A 19,530-nucleotide genomic window follows, 5' to 3' on the forward strand; every position below is an offset into this window, starting at 1 on the left:
TGAGCATAAAAAAACCCTGCTTAGGTTATGGAGTCTTTAATAACGCCCTCTGAAATGAGCTTTTTCCCTCCAGTTTTGTTTTTGAACCTACTTACTATTTCAAGTACGTGAGTTGTAGTAACTTATTGAAACAAAAACATTGGAGCCGTTTTGCACACCTAGAATACTATCATAATTAACGGAAATAGCCGTGATATGTAGGCTGATCTCCAATATACTGTCAATGGCCTTGCTGTCAGCAACATTACAATCGATTTTATGTTGCATATACTTCGCTTTTTTAATCTAAATTAGCCGTTTATATTTACGTTTTATAGCGATATATTCATTCCATTCCCCAGTTGTTATAGCGACTTTGTAAAGATCTAGTTTAGGCTTATTCAAATTTGAAAGTTCAAAATCATACCACTTGGTCATAAGCGTAACACTGACTTCCTTGGAGTATGTCAGTGTGGCCATTGCATTTGACAGGGTATTATGAAGCAAGGTAGCTTTATTTTCGATACTCAAGTTTTCAATGCCAGTGAAGTTGAACTGTTGTAATTGGTTAATAAGACAGTCACATGTATAATTTTCCCAAGAAATTATCGTTTTCCTAGTTTTCATTTGAAGTAATTTATCTAACTTGATTTTAAAATGAATAGTTTCATGATCTAAAATCTGATATTCTTCTAGTTTTGCACATGATATTGTGATACCATCTGTAAATAATAGGTCTATCAATTTTTCGGTGTTATCGTCCTTTCGCGTGTAAAAATGTAGTTTTTGTTCCATAGTAAACATGGCGGAACGATACAAAGTGGCAGCATCGGAAATCTGATTATAATAAACTTTTTTTATTTGATTTGATACATCAACTTCCGACGCAGTACGATTTTGACATTTGTCCATCGAATTTACAAAACCAAAGTACATGGAATTTTTATTTATGTTTGTAGGTATGTCACCATGCTGCCACCTTGTATCGTTCCGCTATGTTAGTAAAGGATTGAAATAAGTCAACTAACTGTTTAGTATACATATGTAGTACTCTTAAAGAGGTTTATGTTACAATCGCCGGCAAAAATAACATTATCCTGCGTTAAGCAATTATTATTTAAAACATCCATCACTCGAGTTTGGTGAGTGATAGCATTGTGGATAAGACAAGTGCACAAACGTCAAAATTACAAATAGAATGGATCACCTGAATTTTTATTTACTATCGCTGTCTCATTCTGTAACTCTTTCTATCACCCGCTGAAGATAGCCGGCCCTATGCGCCGCCATATTGAACACCCTGTCAAAACGCTTAAAAGCAGCCATATTGAACATCCTGTCTGGCATTTGACAGATAAGAAATCACACTTGTTTTATCCACAGTGAGTGATAGATTACAGCTATTTTATATTGGGGAAATATACTTTTTACTTTTAGAATAATACACCAGATATTTTTGTTCATTGCTTGGTTATAGCCTATTGTGTATTCAAATGAGTTTTTTGCATATTGTAACGAAGTTAGGGAAATTCCGCTTGCTCCAAACCTTCTGCTAACGTTCGTATCGCTAAACTGTTGAATGAATAACTCTAATATTCAATAATGCAAAATAGCCTGTATTAGACTACTTTGAAAGTACTGTACAATAACATTGATACTTCACAACCAATAGCTTGCTTAAATCAAATTGATTACGGACTACTCAGCTTCTTCTGCTTTTATATTCTCTGCCAATATGTCTAGACGTTTCCTTTTCTAGAATCCTCTACCTGGTTATACGCGCGTGTATTTGTAGTGTGTAACCATATGCGTGTGTATATGTGTGCCAAGTAGTAGCTGATGATGACATGTGTTTGTGAGTATTTCTCTGCTGCTTTTATGTATGTGTGTACATGATAATAAATTTTTTTACGTACATATAAGTGGGGCAGCTTGCTTTATTGTTGTTGTAGCTTTATTTACTTAGTATTAGATTAGTGATATGAGTATCACTTAGTGTTACTAATATTCATCACACTGCCCTCCATCCAAGTCTGCTCGTCCCGATCAGACAAATTTTATGATCTAAACGCTGCCAGCCTTTCCAGAAGAACCACAAACCTTTTTTTCGTTGTGGGTTGTTTAACAGCACCAAATCGCCTTCCTGAAAAACTTCTGAAATAATTGCTTTATCGTATCTGGCTTTCAACTTGTCACTCATAAATTTTTTTCGTTTCCGTACAAGATCGTGTATTTCTTTCAGCTCTTCTTCTAGGTCACCAGTGGATTTCTTGGCATTTCTCTCCGCATCGGCATCTATCCCAAACTTCAAATCAGCTAGCAGTCGAAGGTCATTGCCAAAAATTACCTTTGCGGGAGTTTGGCCCGTTGTCCCATGCACTACCGATCGGTAAGCCATCAAGAATAATGATATGTGTGTATCCCACCCCTTATGGTACTTGTCTACTACTTTCCTTAAATGCTCCTCCAAGGTTCTATTGAATTTCCACCATACCATCGGACTGAGGACGCAATGCAGTTGTCCGTGTTTTTCGAATGCCAAACTTCTTACACATTTCTTGGAACACAGCTGATTCAAAATTCCTGCTTTGGTCAGGATGTAACTCCTTTGGTACACCATACCTTGCAACCCAATCGTTTGTAATCACTTCTGCTACTGTTTCCGCTTCTTGGTTTGGAATTGGGTATACCTCTGGCCATTTACTGAAATAATCCATAACCACCAGTACGTATTTGTTTCCGCGGTTGCTAGTAGGAAATGGACCTGCGACATCTATGGCAATCCTTTCAAAAGGTGCACCTGAAATATACTGCTTCATCTGGTCTTGACTTCGGATTTTGGGCCCTTTCGCCCTGCTGCAAACCTCGCAGTTGGCAATGCATTCAGTGACCGACTGACGGAGACTAACCCAATAGAATCTCTGCTTAATCTTCTCGAGCGTCTTCGTAATTCCAATTGATTACGGACTACCAAGTTGTTCTCCACTTGGACCGTTATGTAGCTCATTGAGAATGTCTGGAATCCTTTTCCTTGTAACAACTATCAGTTTCCTCTTACTTTGACCATCCTCTCTCTCCCATACTCGATGAAGGCAACCGGATATCAATTCTAAACTGTTCCGCTGTGCCCAATATGACTTCGCAAAGGGACTCTCTGCTAACATCTCCTCTCTATTTGGTCTTTCGTTCTGTTCGAGCCCTTGCATAACATGTGATAGATCTGTATCTTCTAGCTGACACTTCCTTAGTTGTTCCATGTCCCATTCATCCGTACATGTTATAGTCATTAGCCGGACATCTATAATGTCTTCTTTAGCCTCGGCCTTTGAACAGTGCTTGCATTCCAAACAACATGGTCTTCGTGACATTGCATCGGCTTTCCCATGAGTACTGCCTCTCCGATGCTCAATAGAAAAGTTATAGCTTTGTAGTCGCTCGATCCACCGTTCCAATTGTCCTTCCGGATTATGGAACTGAAGAAGCCATTTCAACGCTGCGTGATCTGTCCTAACGCGGAATCGCTGGCCGTAGATGTATTCGTGAAAATGTTTATTGCACTCTAACAATGCCAGCAGCTCCCTCCGTTTAACGCAGTAGTTCCTCTCTGGTTTTCCAATTGATCGGCTGTAATATACAATTACCTTCTCCTGTCCATCGACCAGTTGTGATAATACGCCTCCTATAGCATGTCCACTCGCATAGGTATCTAGAATAAATGCTGCTCCTGGAATTGGATATGCCAACATTGGGGCAGTGCACAAACGCTCATTCAATGTTCGGAAAGCCACTTTTTGCTCCTTCTTCACTTCAAAAGCTTTATTTTTTCTTGTAAGCTCGTGGAGGCTATGGGCTACGTTGGCAAAATTTGGTACAAATCGGCGGTAATATGTGCACAGCCCAAGGAAACTTCTTAACTCATGAATATTCTGTGGTCTTGGCCAATCCTTTCTGCTTCTATATTTTCATTCGCGGTGCAGATGCCTTCCGTTGTTACTTTATGACCTAAGTAATTAACTCGCTTATTGAACAGAGAACACTTTTTGTGACTAAGTTTCAGACCAGCACCACCTATTCTTTGGAAAACCTTCTCCAAGTTCTTCAGATGTTCTTCGAAATTCTTTCCCAATACGATGATGTCGTCTAGGTACACTAAGCATGTTTTCCAATGTAGTCCTTTCCGTACCTGATCCATGAGTCTTTCAAAAGTAGGTGGTGCATTACAAAGTCCAAAAGGCATCGCTGTAAATTGCCAAAGACCATCACTGAAACTGAAGGCTGTTATCTCTTTGTCTTCCTCCTTCACTTCCACTTGCCAATAGCTGCTTTTCAAGTCCAGTGTGAACAAGTAAGGAAGGCTAAGTTCGGGTGTAACCGAACATTACATACTCAGTTGAGAGCTATGGAGACAAAATAAGGAAAATCACCATGGAGGAAAATGAACCTAGGGTAACCCTGGAATGTGGTTGTATGACATGTGTATCAAATGGAAGGTATTAAAGAGTATTTTAAGAGAGAGTAGGCCATAGTTCTATGGATGGACGCCATTTAGGGATATCGCCATAAAGGTGGACCAGGGCTGACTCTAGAATTTGTTTGTACGATATGGGTATCAAATGAAAGGTGTTACTGAGCATTTTAAGAGGGAGTGGGCCTTAGGTCTATTGGTGGACGCCTTTTCGAGATATCGCCATTAAGGTGGGCCAGGGGTGACTCTAGAATGTGTTTTTACGATATGGGTATCAAATGAAAGGTGGTAATGAGTATTTTAAAAGGGAATGGGCTTTAGTTCTATAGGTGAACGCCTTTTCGAGAAATCGTCATAAAGGTGGACCAGAGGTGACTCTAGAATAGGTTTGTACGATATGGGTATCATCAAATGAAAGCTGTTAATGAGTATTTTGAAAAGGAGTGATCCTTAGTTCCATAGGTGGACGACGTTTCGAGGTATCGCCATAAAGGTGGACCAGGGGTGTCTCTAGAATGTGTTTGTACGATATGGGAATCAAATGAAAGGTGTTACTGAGCATTTTAAGAGGAAGTGGGCATTAGTTCTATAGTGGACGCCTTTTCGAGATATCGCCATTAGGGTGGGCCAGGGGTGACTCTAGAATGTTTGTACGATATGGGTATCAAACGAAAAGTGTTACTGAGCACTTTAAGAGGGAGTGGGCATTAGGTCTATAGGTAGACACCTTTTCGAAATGTCGCCATTAGGGTGGGCCAGGGGTGACTCTAGAATGTGTTTGTATGATATGGGTATCAAATGAAAGATGGTAATGAGTATTTTAAAAGGAAGTAATCCTTAGTTCTATAGGTGGACGCCTTTTCGAGATATCGCCATAAAGGTGGACCAAGGGTGACTCTAGAATGTTTGTACGATATGGGTATGAAACGAAAGGTGTTACTGAGCATTTTAAGAGGGAGTGGGCATGAGGTCTATAGGTGGACGCCTTTTCGAGATATCGTCATTAGGGTGGGCCAGGGGTGACTCTAGAATGTGTTTGTACGATATGAGTATCAAACGAAAGGTGTTACTGAGCATTTTAAGAGGGAGTGGGCATTAGGTCTATAGGTGGACGCCTTTGCGAGATATCGCCATTAGGGTGGGCCAGGGGTGACTCTAGAATGTTTGTACGATATGGGTATCAAACGAAAGGTGTTACTGAGCATTTTAAGAGGGAGTGGGCATTAGGTCTATAGGTGGACGCCTTTTCGAAATATTGCCATTAGGGTGGGCCAGGGGTGACTCTAGAATGTGTTTGTACGATATGGGTATCAAATGAAAAGTGGTAATGAGTATTTTAAAAGGGAGTAATCCTTAGTTCTATAGGTGGACGCCTTTTCGAGATATCGCCATAAAGGTGGACCAAGGGTGACTCTAGAATATTTGTACGATATGGGTATCAAACGAAAGGTGTTACTGAGCATTTTAAGATTGAGTGGGCATTAGGTCTATAGGTGGACGCCTTTTCGAGATATCGCCATTAGGGTGGGCCAGGGGTGACTCTGGAATGTTTGTACGATATGGGTATCAAACGAAAGGTGTTACTGAGAATTTTAAGAGGGAGTGGGCATTAGGTCTATAGGTGGACGCCTTTTCGAGATATCGACATTAGGGTGGGCTAGGGGTGACTCTAGAATGTTTGTACGATATGGGTATCAAACGAAAGCTGTTACTGAGCATTTTAAGAGGGAGTGGACATTAGGTCTATAGGTGGACGCCTTTTTGGGATATCGCCATTAGGGGTGACTCTAGAATGTTTGTACGATATGGGTATCAAACGAAACGTGTTACTGAGCATTTTAAGAGGGAGTGGGCATTAGGTCTATAGGTGGACGCCTTTTCGAGATATCGCAATTAGGGTGGGCCAGGGGTGACTCTAGAATGTGTTTGTACGATATGGATATCAAATTAAAGGTATTAATGAGGGTTTTAAAAGCGAGTGGCCCTTAGATGTATATGTGAAGGCGTTCTCGCGATATCGACCAAAATGTGGACCAGGTGATCCAGAAAATCATCTGTCGGGTACTGCTAATGTATTTATATATGCAATACCACTAACAGTATTCCTGCCAAGATTCCAAGGGCTGTTGAATTCGGCTTGTAGAACTTTTTCAATTTCTTCTACTTAATATGGTAGGTGTCACACCCATTTTACAAAGTTTTTTCCAAAGTTATATTTTTAGTCAATAAACCAATCCAGTTACCATGTTTCATCCCTTTTTTCGTATTTGGTATAGAATTATGGAATTTTTTTCATTTTTCGTAATTTTCGATATCGATAAAGTGGGCGTGGTTATGGTCGGATTTCGGCCATTTTTTATACCAAAATAAAGTGATTTCAGACAAGTACGTGGGCTAAGTTTAGTAAAGATATATCGGTTTTTGCTCAAGTTATTGTGTTAACGGCCGAGCGGAAGGACAGACGGTGGACTGTGTTTAAAAACTGGGCGTGGCTTCCACCGATTTCGCCCATTTTCACAGAGAACAGTTACCGTCATAGAATCTATGCCCCTACCAAATTTGAGAAGGATTGGTAAATTTTTGTTCGACTTATGGCATTAAAAGTATTCTAGACAAACTAAATGAAAATGGGCGGAGCCACGCCCATTTTGAAATTTTCCTTTATTTTTGTATTTTGTTGCATTATATCATTACTGGAGTTGAATTTTGACTTAATTTACTTATATACAGTAAAGAGATTAAATTTTTTGTTAAAATTTGAATTAAAAAAAATTTTTTTTTAAAAAGTGGGCGTGTTCTTCTTTCAATTTTGCTAATTTTTATTTAGCACATATATAGTAATAGTAGTAACGTTCCTGCCAAATTTCATCATGATATATTCAACGACTGCCAAATTACAGCTTGCAAAACTTGTAAATTACCTTCTTGTAAAAGTGGGCGGTGCCACGCCCATTGTCCAAAATCTTACTAATTTTCTATTCTGCGTCATAACGTCAACCCATATACCAAGCTTCATCGCTTTAACCGCCTTTGGCAATGAATTATCGCTTTTTTCGGTTTTTCGAAATTTTCGATATCGAAAAAGTGGGCGTGGTTATAGTCCGATATTGTTCATTTTATATAGCGATCTGAGATGAGTGCCCAGGAATCTACATACCAAATTTCATCAAGATACCTCAAAATTTACTCAAGTTATCGTGTTAACGGACAGACGGACGGACGGAAGGACATGGCTCAATCAAACTTTTTTTCGATACTGATGATTTTGATATATGGAAGTCTATATCTATCTCGATTCCTTTATACCTGCACAACCAACCGTTATCCAATCAAAGTTAATATACTCTGTGAGCTCTGCTCAACTGAGTATAAAAACCATTTCGTACCAGATAACGAGTCCAGAGTATCGTCAGTCCTTGGCAATGGGTAGCTGTCCTTTTTCGTGACATCGTATAGCTTGCGGTAGTCCACGCAAAACCCCATTTTTCCATCCTTCTTCTTTACAAGTACCACCGGTGAGCTCCATTGACTAGCTGATGGTTCGATTACGCCGCTGTCGCTCATTTCTTGTATGATTTGACTCACAACTTCCCGTGTCGCCAGTGGAACACTACGGGGAGCTTGACGGATCGGCCTCGCATCTCCAGTGTCAATTTGATGTTTCACAACGTTGGTGCGGCCTTGTCTTGAACCATCCTGGTCAAATATGTTGGCGAATTTTAGGAGCAGTAGTTTTGCGGCCACCGTGGTGTGATGGTAGCGTGCTCCGCCTATCACACGGTATGCCCTGGGTTCAACTCCCGGGCAAAGCAACATCAAAATTTTAGAAATAAGATTTTTCAATTAGAAGAAAATTTTTCTAAGCGGGGTCGTCCCTCGGCAGTGTCTGGCAAGCGCTCCGATTGTATTTCTGCCATGAAAAGCTCTCAGTGAAAACTCATCTGCCTTGCAGATGCCGTTCGGAGTCGGCATAAAACATGTAGGTCCCGTCCGGCCAATTTGTAGGGAAAAATCAAGAGGAGCACGACGCAAATTGGAAGAGAAGCTCGGCCTTAGATCTCTTCGGAGGTTATCGCGCCTTACATTTATTTTTTTTTTTTTTTTTTTAGTTTTGCCTTACTCTGATAATGTTCATCTAGCCCCTCCGCCCATGCCATGATGTCATCTGAAAGATCAATATTGCTAATTGAAGCGTCTTCCTGGAGCTGCTCACAATTGATTACTACTTCAGCCTCTCGGCATCTTCCCAAAATAGCTCCTCTGGTCAGTTTGAGTGGTGACTTGAACTCATTGAGTAGTCCACTCCAGTTATTATTTCATCAACTATCTCTGCCACTATAAAATTGTGTACTACCGTGACATTCCCAATTGCGACTTCACATGATACTTCTACTAGAACCGTGGTGTCTTCTCCAGTGGCTGTACGCAATCTCGCACCATGCAATGGTCTTATCTTCTTGTTGACTAATTCCGCTCGAATGATAGAATGAGATGCACCCATATCTACATTCAGTAAACGTTCTTTTCCATCCACAAGTCCTCCGACATTAAGATGGTTTGACCTTCTTCCAATTTGTGAGATAGGGAATAAGTGCCTTGCGGCTGACTTGCTTTAGTTTAACGATTCATTGGTCTTGGATATTTGCTCATCTACTTCAGCTCGGCGTTTGGGACCACCCACATTGTTGGAACTGTTAGGGTTGGTGTTGCAATAACGCGCAATGTGCCCTGGCTTTCCACACTTAAAGAATTTGACTGCATCATTTTTCTTCTGCGAATGTGGGTTTTGGGTTTGCATATGTGGCTCGCTTGGTTTCCACGTCCCGTATGCCATTTATAAAACTCTGGATTTTTGCCCTCTCGGTGTATTCCACGGGTGCGTCCGCATTTGCCAAATGAGCCAACCTTTCAACATCCGAAGCAAACTCTTGCAAAGTCTCATTAGCTTTTTTGTAACGGTTTTGCAACTAAATTTGGTATATCTGTTTCCTGTGTTCGCTTCCGTATCGCCTCTCTAGAGCGCTCATCAATGTTTCATACTTGTTCCGTTCGTACTCTGGAATTGTCTGCAAGATTTCAGCTGCAAGCCCTTTAATGCCACGAACAGTACAGCAACTTTATCTTCAGCATTCCAGTTGTTCTCTGCTGCGGTCTTCTCGAACTGTATCTTATAGGCCTGCAAAGGAACAGAACCGTCAAAAGATGGAGTTTTTATCATCGTATTACTCGCTGAAGCAGCCGGGAGATTAAGTTGCAACTGCTCGATACGTCCTCTCAAGGCATCGACCTCGGCCTCGATTTTTTCCTCAAACTGTAAAATTTTTGTATCCTGGGCCTCCAGCTTCGATGATACCCTTATCTCCTGTGCCTCCAGCTCCGAGGATATGAGGGCCTCCTGAGCTTTCAATTGCTCAGCCAACTGAGGTGTCATATATGTCTTCTGTTCTTCCAGTTGAGATGCCATATATGTCTTCTGTTCTTCCATCTTGGATGTTATACAGTTCTCCTGCGATTCCAGTTGAGATGACATTTCGGTTGATATTTGTGACGACATTTGCTTCGACACTGCTAGTATCGCGTTAGTGGCAAAACTTGCCAATGGATTCGGAGTCTCTATCTTCTCCTCCATTTTCGTCGTTGGCTCTTCCAGGATAAAAGACATACTCTTCCACATTAATTCCTTCCAACTCCAATACCTCTCGTAGCCGTGCTTGAATTCCGATCTTATTGCAGGTTGTATTCCATCAACGGTTCTCCAACTGCTTTTTCAGTTGCTGGATCCTTAATTCACTTAACTTGGCCATGTCCAAGTTGTATTCGAAATCTCCAGAACTTATTCAACAATCCCTCTTCTGACACCAATTGTAACGAATTTAGGGAAATTCCGCTAATCCCAAACCTTCTGCTAACGTTCGTATCGCTAAACTGTTCAATAAATAACTCTAATATTCAATAATGCAATATGGCCTGTATTAGACTACTTTGAAAGTACTTCGCAATAACACTGATACCTCACAACCAATAGCTTGCTTAAATCAAACTGATTACGAACTACTCAGCTTCTGCTGCTTTTATACTCTCTGCCCAAATGTCTAGAGGTTTCTTTTTCTAGAATCCTCTACCTGGTCACTAGCCATACGCGCGTGTATTTGTAGTGTGTAACCATATGCGTGTGTATATGTGAGCGAAATAGTAGCTGATGATGACATCCCAGCAAAAAACATGATTACCTCAGAAGTGAATATGGAATTAGGTAAAACGTGGGCAATCGCTTACCGTTTCCCTTCTACTTTAACATGGGCATGTCATTGGAGGTATGGCCTTACTACGTGGATCACCGTAAAAGGAATAGAGAACAAATTACCTCTACGATTGAAAAGTACCGACTGAGGAAAGCCTTACCGAGAAGCGGATAAAGAATGCATTCCTATATTAAATTCATAGAAGCGAAGCAAGAATGCCTTATTGAGAAGTGGACAAAGAATGCCCTGCTCTGTTGATTCCTTTGAAGCGAGTCGAGGATGCTTTACGCAGAAGCGAACAAAGAATGCCATGTTCTGTTGATCCCAAAGAAGCGAGCCAAGAATGCCTCACGCAGAAGCGGAACTATTCAATTTGGACAATAAAAACAGGTTGTTTTAAAATGTTGTCATCCTATCTTTTTTAATTTCATGTTTGAATGGTTATTAGCATTTAAAATCAAACTTAAAACTTTAGTTTTGTATGTAATTAGTATATATATAAAATATAAAGTAAAAATTAAAATTAAAATTGTAATGAATTCAGTCTTGTATATGCATATTCAAAACTTTTGAAAATAAACTTATTTTTGATAAACATTAATTATATGCCACTTCAATTAGTACATTGTATTATGTATTTATATTAAAAAATAAAATTAAAAAACGTAAATTTTAATTATAATGAATTCAGTCTTATTTCTGAATATTTATATCAAAAAGAAATAAACTTATTTTTGCTAAATGTATATTAATTATCTTATTAATTCTGCTGTGTCGTCATTTTGAGAGCGCTTTCGCTTAAGGCAAGAGGTCTTGTGTTGTCGATTTTTTATCGATTTAATTGCACAGCGCAGCTGGTCTTTGCATTCTTTTTTGCATATTTCTAGTTTTTGAGCAGCTTCTGTAATTAAAGTATTAGAAATATATGTTATATGTATATCGTGCAAGAAATGTACGCGTGTTTATATACATATATATTAATCAAGTGCTGCGACTAACTCAGAACCACCAAGGACTGAACTAGTCCAGAACGTGTTCAAAAGTTTTGCAAAGAGGGCAATTGCCATTTCGTAGGACATCACAATGTTAAAAGTGTCAGTTGAAAGCACTGCGAAATACCGACCAATATACTTACCAAAAATAACATTCATTAGGTTCGCGTAACGAAGTAGCGGCTTTTTGTTTTGCTTTCCATCCATATTGTGTTCCAATATTACTTCTTTTCCCAAAATTGACAGCAAGTTACATTTTAATACACAATTCTTTATTAAATGTTCACCGTTCCAACCTGTCATAAAACATATATAATTTTTTAAGGTATATAAGTTAATATACAAATATAGTTTTGTTCAGATTATCTATGTTGTTGTACACGGTCAAAAGTTTGAGCCTAAATTTTAAACAATTCATCAGTTTAAGCAGGTTTTCAAACTTTTTCACGAAAACTGGCATAACCTTAATTGATACCCAATTTGGTTTGGTCATATATATAGTACAAAAAAGTTTCAGATTTAGGTTCAAACTTTTAATCGCGTATGTGTAGTAATATAGCAAGTAAAGATAAAGACACTTACAACGTGATTTTGATTTTCTACACAAATAAATGACTCCAGGCTGTCCAGCTCATTCTGTGGTTTTAAAGGAAATCTTGAAGGGAATTTAGGCACAGGGTAGATGTTATCACTCAATGTTTGTATTAGGACGGTTTGTTCTGCTAAAATACTTTTGATACTTTCCAAATTTGCGTGGTAAGTGTCTGCAAACAATTTTTTTATGAGTTAAACGTGAACTTAAATGAACTTTGTTACATAGGTAATATATTTTTGTTAAAGAATATAAAACAAAATTTATACAGAACCAGAAAATGGCTCTATCTTGTCATAACATGGTAATGCTATAAATTCACCGTTCATTTCTTTAATTTCCGGTTTTAAAGTTTCTGTCGCAGTACTTTTTTGTAATAATAATTCTTCTATTTTTCCTTTCAACTCGAATATTAGCCCCTATTATGAGCATTTTTCGATCTTCGATCTTCGCTGGCTATCGAACATCGAAAATCGAATTTGAAATTGGTATTATGACATCTAATCTCTGTCGAAATTTTCGTTTTGTATCTAATTTTGAAGCGAATAGAAATTTGTTGTCGACGCTGTATCGAATAGAAGAAAATAGTTTGAAACGTAAGTTTTTTGTGTTTATCTTCTACTTTTTTGCTACCTAATAGTAATTTTAAACTATTTGTATTAATCGTATATATTGTAGGATGCTTTATTTTATTAAAATTAATATCCACACAAAAATTATTTAAAATAAAATGTTATATTTTCATGATGCAAAATTGAATAATAATGAAAATTTTTGAAAAATCAATTATTGAAAATTTAAATGTAGTAAAACCAATTAAAATTAGAAAGTTCAAAGTAACATAATAACAAAGTTAAATAAAAATAATTGAGTCAATATAATTTAAGAACCCTACATATAGGTCCAAGGTCGTGAATTCAAAACAACTGCTTGGAATATTGGTTTAAAAAATTGGACTGAATCCGTTTATAACAAATGGAACTTGCAGAAAGGATCAGGTGGAAAAAATTTCGAGTGCATTCTCGTACCCGATTCTCAGGTGAGACAATCCCTAGCGCAAAATCTGAGAATGGTTGCCAATTTCAAAAAGGTTGGAATAGACTTGGCTCTTGTGCATTGTTGCAGCCATTCATCTTTACTGGATAGCAAGGCCATGAACGCTTCTATGGTCATTATGAACTTAGGTGTTTAACACATGTAACAATATGTTTAGAAAGTTACAATGTTTAGAAAGCTACAATTACGCGTTGAAATTCATTTCAGCGTTGTATACTTCTGGCTAGTTGCAGTACTTAAGCCTTTTTTTTCATAATAAATAATTTTGCTTTTATTTTATTTGACAGAGGATGGGAATGTGCTTTTCCGAACGGATGAATTTATCGAACTATCGAACAATGACACTAGTCTTGATCGAATGAGTGTCATAATACCGAATGAAAATTCGTTCGATCAACTCTTTCGATCACAGTCGAAGATCGAATTTGTCTCATAATAGGGGCCATTGTCACCGCAAATTATCAAATTACCCTGCCAACCATCCCTGCAAAAACGCACCACGTCATTTGACTAGTCATTTTACGGTCATTGTGACTTTTCCCAGCGGTTAATTTCATAGTCACATTTGCATGAGCGTGTTAGGTTTTGTGACCAAATTTTCCGTTTCGTTCCTATTAATGTGATCGTGCATTCCGCTCCCACCTATAGGATGTGAGCATATTACTGTGCTGCTCACACAGGTCATAAAGCTCGTCAAATGGCGGTCATATTCTCCGTCATTTCACTCTACATTTTCGAGTCATTTGACAATCAATTTTAATGCGGTTTTACCATTTATATAACCTCCATATAACATGAATTTTACCTGCAGATTTACTTTACTTGGAGCAGCCATATGAATAAAATATGAACCAAAAAATTGAATTTTCAATATTTATTATTTTTATTATATGTACATGAAATTGGAACTTATATTAATAGAGTTCATATAAAAAAGAAGTGAGTACTTTAACAATAAATAAACTCGCTTAATTGGTTTTTGTTTTCCAATTGAAATCTTTTCTAAGCGAGCAGAAAATAATTTTAAACTTTAGAAAAAACTCCAACTATTTGAATAATCTACAACTTAAAGCTTAGTAGAAATTCAGATTAGGTTTACTCTTTTTTCAGATCAAGAATATTCAAAGGTGTCATGGCATCCGATTGCTGTCGTAATTGATGAACTTAAAAATGTACGACTAGTAATTTTGTCAGACTTATTATTATTCTAAATCGAATCATTCAAGCAATAATTCTGCAACCCTTAGCAAGAGTATTGATTGGTTTTAAATCTAATTCCGACAGCAATCGTATCACGACATCCCTTATTATATATGTATGTACATGAAGTTGCAACTTATATAAATCCAGTTCATATAGAAAAGAAGTAAGTACTTTAATAATAAATAAACTCGCTTAATTGGTTTTTGTTTTCCAATTGAAATCTTTTCTAAGCGAGCAGAAAATAATTTTAACCTTTAGCAAAAACTCCAATTATTTGAATAATCTACAACTTAAAGCTTAGTAGAAATTCAGATTAGGTTTACTCTTTTTTCAGATCAAGAATATTCAAAGGTGTCGTGGAATCCGATTGCCGTCATAATTTATGAACTTAAAAATGTGCGACTAGTAATTGATTCAGACTTATTATTGTTCTAAATCTAATCATTCAAGCGATAATTCTGCAACCCTTAGCAGGAGCATTGACTGGTTTCAAATCTAATTCCCACAGCAATCGTATCACGACATCCCTTATTATATATGCACATGAAATTGCTACTTAAATTAATATAGTTGATATAAAGAAAAGTAAGTACTTTAATAATAAATAAACTCTCTTAATTGGTTTTTGTTTTCCAATTGAAATATTTTCCTGTGCGAGCACATCGCTAACCTGTGTTGGCAAAAGAAATGATTATACTGTCTTCGATAGATAGTCGGACGAGCCGCTACTCGGCGAAGTAAAGATGACCGTTGTGTCGGTGGCAGCAGTTACAACAGCAGTTTCTAACTTTGCACCATCCGTACAGTGTAATGAATGCTTCACTGTCTTGGTGCCAGCAATTTTTGCTGTTTGTAAAGCTTTAGCTGAAATGCAAATATATAGATGGGTTAAAGTGGTTTTCGTATGTTATTCAACAACTCACCCTATACCATCATCACAGCCTTCTCATCGATTTTGAATATGTGTACTGTTTCAGTATTCAGACCCAGTGCGTTGATGGATATGTATACTATCCGTTAGGCAGACAATTGGGTGCGTTCAATTCATTCATATACTGTGGATATTTGAGCCGTAGACGCAGATATTTTTAGTCTTTTTGAAGTGTAACTTTTGTAAACAGTTGGGTTTCTCTGCTGTCACCATCACCACTAGAGAGCTATTGAAGAAACGCTCGACCAAGATAATATGTTGCGATTTACGCGCATAGATTTCTTCCACCTTGTCACAGTTATTGATGGAGAAAATGCGAAAGCATCCAATACGGAAATGGAACTGTAGAGGAAGAAAATTTTTTAAAAATTTAATAAAATCAAAAAATGATAGTTGTGTTAAAATGGGGTAAAGTATTGTATGTTAAATTATAGCGAAGTTTTAAAAGGTCTCATTCTTCATTCTTAGAAACGTGTACGAAGGTACCTCGTAAGATATTAAAAATCCTCAACGCTTTTTTTGCAATAACTTAAAAAAAAAACTCATATTCATCAAATTTCTGTTTAACTTCTACATATCAATAGCTACCTTTACCACCAGAAGGAGTCACCATTGCTTCTACACCTATGCAATTGTTTCCTACATCGATGAGCTTTGTAATAAAATAAACAGCTATCTCCCCAATCTCTCCCTCATTAGGGTAGGCGCCTCGTCGGTGGTGTGTGGGCATAGCCGATTTCCATAGCGCCCGAATATGAGGCGGAGCTGTTTGGGACTGGCATCTACGCCGTTTTGCCTCATAGGAGGGCGGCGGGATGTCGGTGACCAAGAACTGCCAACTCCCTAATCCAGGGTGTTATGCGGACCGTGCCTATTAGACAATTTGCAGCCAGGGGATAAATTCGGCTGTATTCGAACGGAGCCTTCCCGATACCGGACCACCTCGGGAAGTATTGACGGCCTTACCATAGTAAGGGGCGGTGCTGTGGCTGACGGTTCTTTTTCTCTCGCTCTCTCGCAGTACCGTGCAGCACTAAGAATTGTCCAACGCCTGGGAGCAGTGGTCGACCCAACAGAAGTGGAGAGCGAGCGCTTGGAATGACCCATGAGGCGTAGAAGTAGGTCGAAGGCAGTTCAAAAGGTTTGCTGCTAGAAACCATCGGTTCTGCAACCAGTAAGGGGAAAAAGCGTCGAATCGTAGAATGAAGCGGAAACGTTCGGCGGAAGGTGACAAGCCTGCTTTCAAGAGAAAGTAAGGACCCAGAGCCGCGAGGCAGGGCAGTCGCATAGACAAGACAAGTAGGCCCAAAGCTGTAAGACAGTTGGGCCCCAATAGCAAGGTAGCAACTACCTCGAAGGCTGCGAGTCAGAGGGAAGTTCCAACTACGGAAGTAGGAGATAAGCCAAAGGGAGATAACGCTAAGACTCCGACTTTATTGGGGGTGTACGCCGGCTTTTCCCGAGAAGATGAGTGATTCGATGGGTGCATAAGACTGAATCATGTACCGCACTCTTGGAGAACTGCTCGTGTAGCTTTCCTACCAAAGGCGGGGATCCCAAAGATTATAGACCCAATAGCTTAAAATCATTTCTGCTCAAAACCTTTGAGAGGCTGATAGATGTGTACATATAGTCCAACGTGGATTAAAAGCTGCTCTCCACAACACAACAAGCGTACACCAAAAGCAAGTCAGTAGACACCGCAATGCATAGGGTGGTAATAAGCATAGAAAAAGCCCTGGAATATAAGGAATATGCTCTAGAAGTCTTCTTAAACATTGCCGGGGCTTTCAAAAGTGTTTCTAAATGGGCGATTATGGATGGTCTTAATTACGTTAAAGTACATCCAGCCTTACCCAGATGGATCGACTGCATGTTAAACTGCAGTAAGATTACATCGCAATGGGGATTATACGAGGCCACGAAATTAAAGGACAGGGGCACTCCGCAGGAAGGGGTGCTATCACCTCTGCTGTGGACGCTGGTCATTAACCAACTGCTCAGGGGATTCTACGAGGGACCAGCAAAAACGGGTTACGCAGATGACGTTGCATATGGTCTTGTTTACAAAGAGGTACAAAGTCCCTAAGTTAGGAAGGGCGACCCTACGGGAGAAAACGTGCACAAAATATCTAGGAATCATCCTAGACAGTAAGCTGACATGGAAGCTCAACGTGGAGGAGAGGGTGAGGAAGGCTTCAACGGCACTTTATGCATGTAAAAGAATGCAAAAGAACCGACATATACGGACAGAAGGCACTCGAAGACGATGCCTCAAAACTAACAACCAAAAGCAATAATTACCATTTCACTGACACAAATTTTATAGTTTTTTTCTTCGGGAGTTGGACACAATTCATTCATTATATTACTTAACAATTTAAAGGCCTCATTCTGTATTGCGACCGATAGCTCAGACGAACGATTCGCCTCCAAACGATTTCGTCTAGCAATGGTATTCTCTATCATTTTTGTTCGGTCTTTACGTTCCTAACTAACAGGAAGGCAAAAGTAATTGTCAATTGTTGCCATCGTTTAACATAGTGAAAATACACTAGCGATTCGTCTCTGATCCGCAACGAAAATTCGTTTCGTAATAGAGAATGAGGCCCTAAGATTAGACATTTTTTTCAATTTGTATTTTGACTTATCAGCAACAACAGAATCATGTTTAATTCTACGCCGCACAATCATTATAGCTTCATGTAACGAAGCTCAGTTTCTTCCAAAAGTTGTTCGGCACCGCCACGTAAAATCAATGTACATGTTCTAGCATTAACGCAACCTTTAAATAATTGTAAACTAAAATCAATGTCAAACCCACTATCAAACCTTGGAAAACGTTGAAACGTTCACCAACAACTTGACGTTCTTCAAAGTAATCACATTGACCCAAAACACTTGAATTAATATCATTAGCTGTAGTCATAACAGCACCACCACAAGCTTTCATTGTACGTTTCAAATCTTCTTCTGGTAAACGAATAGCACAGAACATATCACAATCTGCAAAATAGTGTGTACCAACATCACCAATTGGTAGTTTAGATAACACAACATTGACGCCTTACTTAGCTACTTCATTGTACAAAATACGCCATTCAGCATCAACAATTTTCTGATACTCTTGAACATTATCAACACGTAGTTTTCAGAATTATCACGCTCAGCCTTGAATTCCAAAACTATATTTAATAATGCGATTTTACATCTTTTGTATGACGTTGGGTCCATCAAAGGAAAGTATAGCGTCCACAACAATTTTAGAAAATAAATCTTTTTGTTGATGAATAAGTTTGGAGGACATTGCTGTGGCAGCGTGTTTTCCAATAAAGCACGTTGTTGTTCCTTTGATTGGCGCTTCGACATGTACAGCCATGTCATATTTTGGTCATGCATTACTATAATGCTTTACGTATAGCTTTAATGATGATACGGGCATGCACGCCTTCCTCAACATACGGTTTAACTTGTTTTTAGATTTCATCTGCTTAAAGTACTACTGAAGTTTTGCCATCGCCGACCTGATAAGAGAAACATTTTTATTCTACGCATTCTAATATAACAAAAAACTTACCTCAGCATCTTGAGATTTGGCGATGTCGATTAGAGGTTAACGGCTGGATGCACAATATCCAATAGTTTCATAATGGTTGCCCCATCATTTGAAATTGTGGCCTTACCACTGGAATCAACAATATGCTTGTCCATACTATGTGAACCCAATGTAGTGCGTACAGTGCCACAATTGAATGCGAGAGATTGATGTTGGATATGGAGTTGAGGTTTACCTTGAGAGCTATCGGTACCCGCATATTTTTGACACAAAAACTCATATGTACCCAATACAAGTTGAGTACGTTCATATTTATCGACACGCCGTCCGGTGTGGCCCAAATGTTGCAAATATACAGTTGGCGCTGTTGAGAAAAAATATGGATCAATGAAAACAATTAAAAGTGAAAGACTTTTTTTACCATCTGTTGTTACTTTACACATAAGACATTGGTAATGACGACCAGCATCTACAAATTGCATATGAGCCTTTAATTGGACCCAATTCACAAAAA

At 38.7% G+C, this 19,530-nt stretch overlaps 1 pseudogene; it reads right to left on the minus strand.

Annotated features, from left to right (window-relative positions):
- Positions 1 to 285: 285 nt before the first annotated feature.
- Positions 286 to 19,326, minus strand: LOC137235163 (T-complex protein 1 subunit eta-like; annotated as a pseudogene).
- Between the last annotated feature and the right edge of the window lie 204 nt (positions 19,327 to 19,530).

This window comes from Eurosta solidaginis, chromosome X, assembly GCF_040869045.1.
Source record: "Eurosta solidaginis isolate ZX-2024a chromosome X, ASM4086904v1, whole genome shotgun sequence".
NCBI lineage: Eukaryota > Metazoa > Arthropoda > Insecta > Diptera > Tephritidae > Eurosta > Eurosta solidaginis.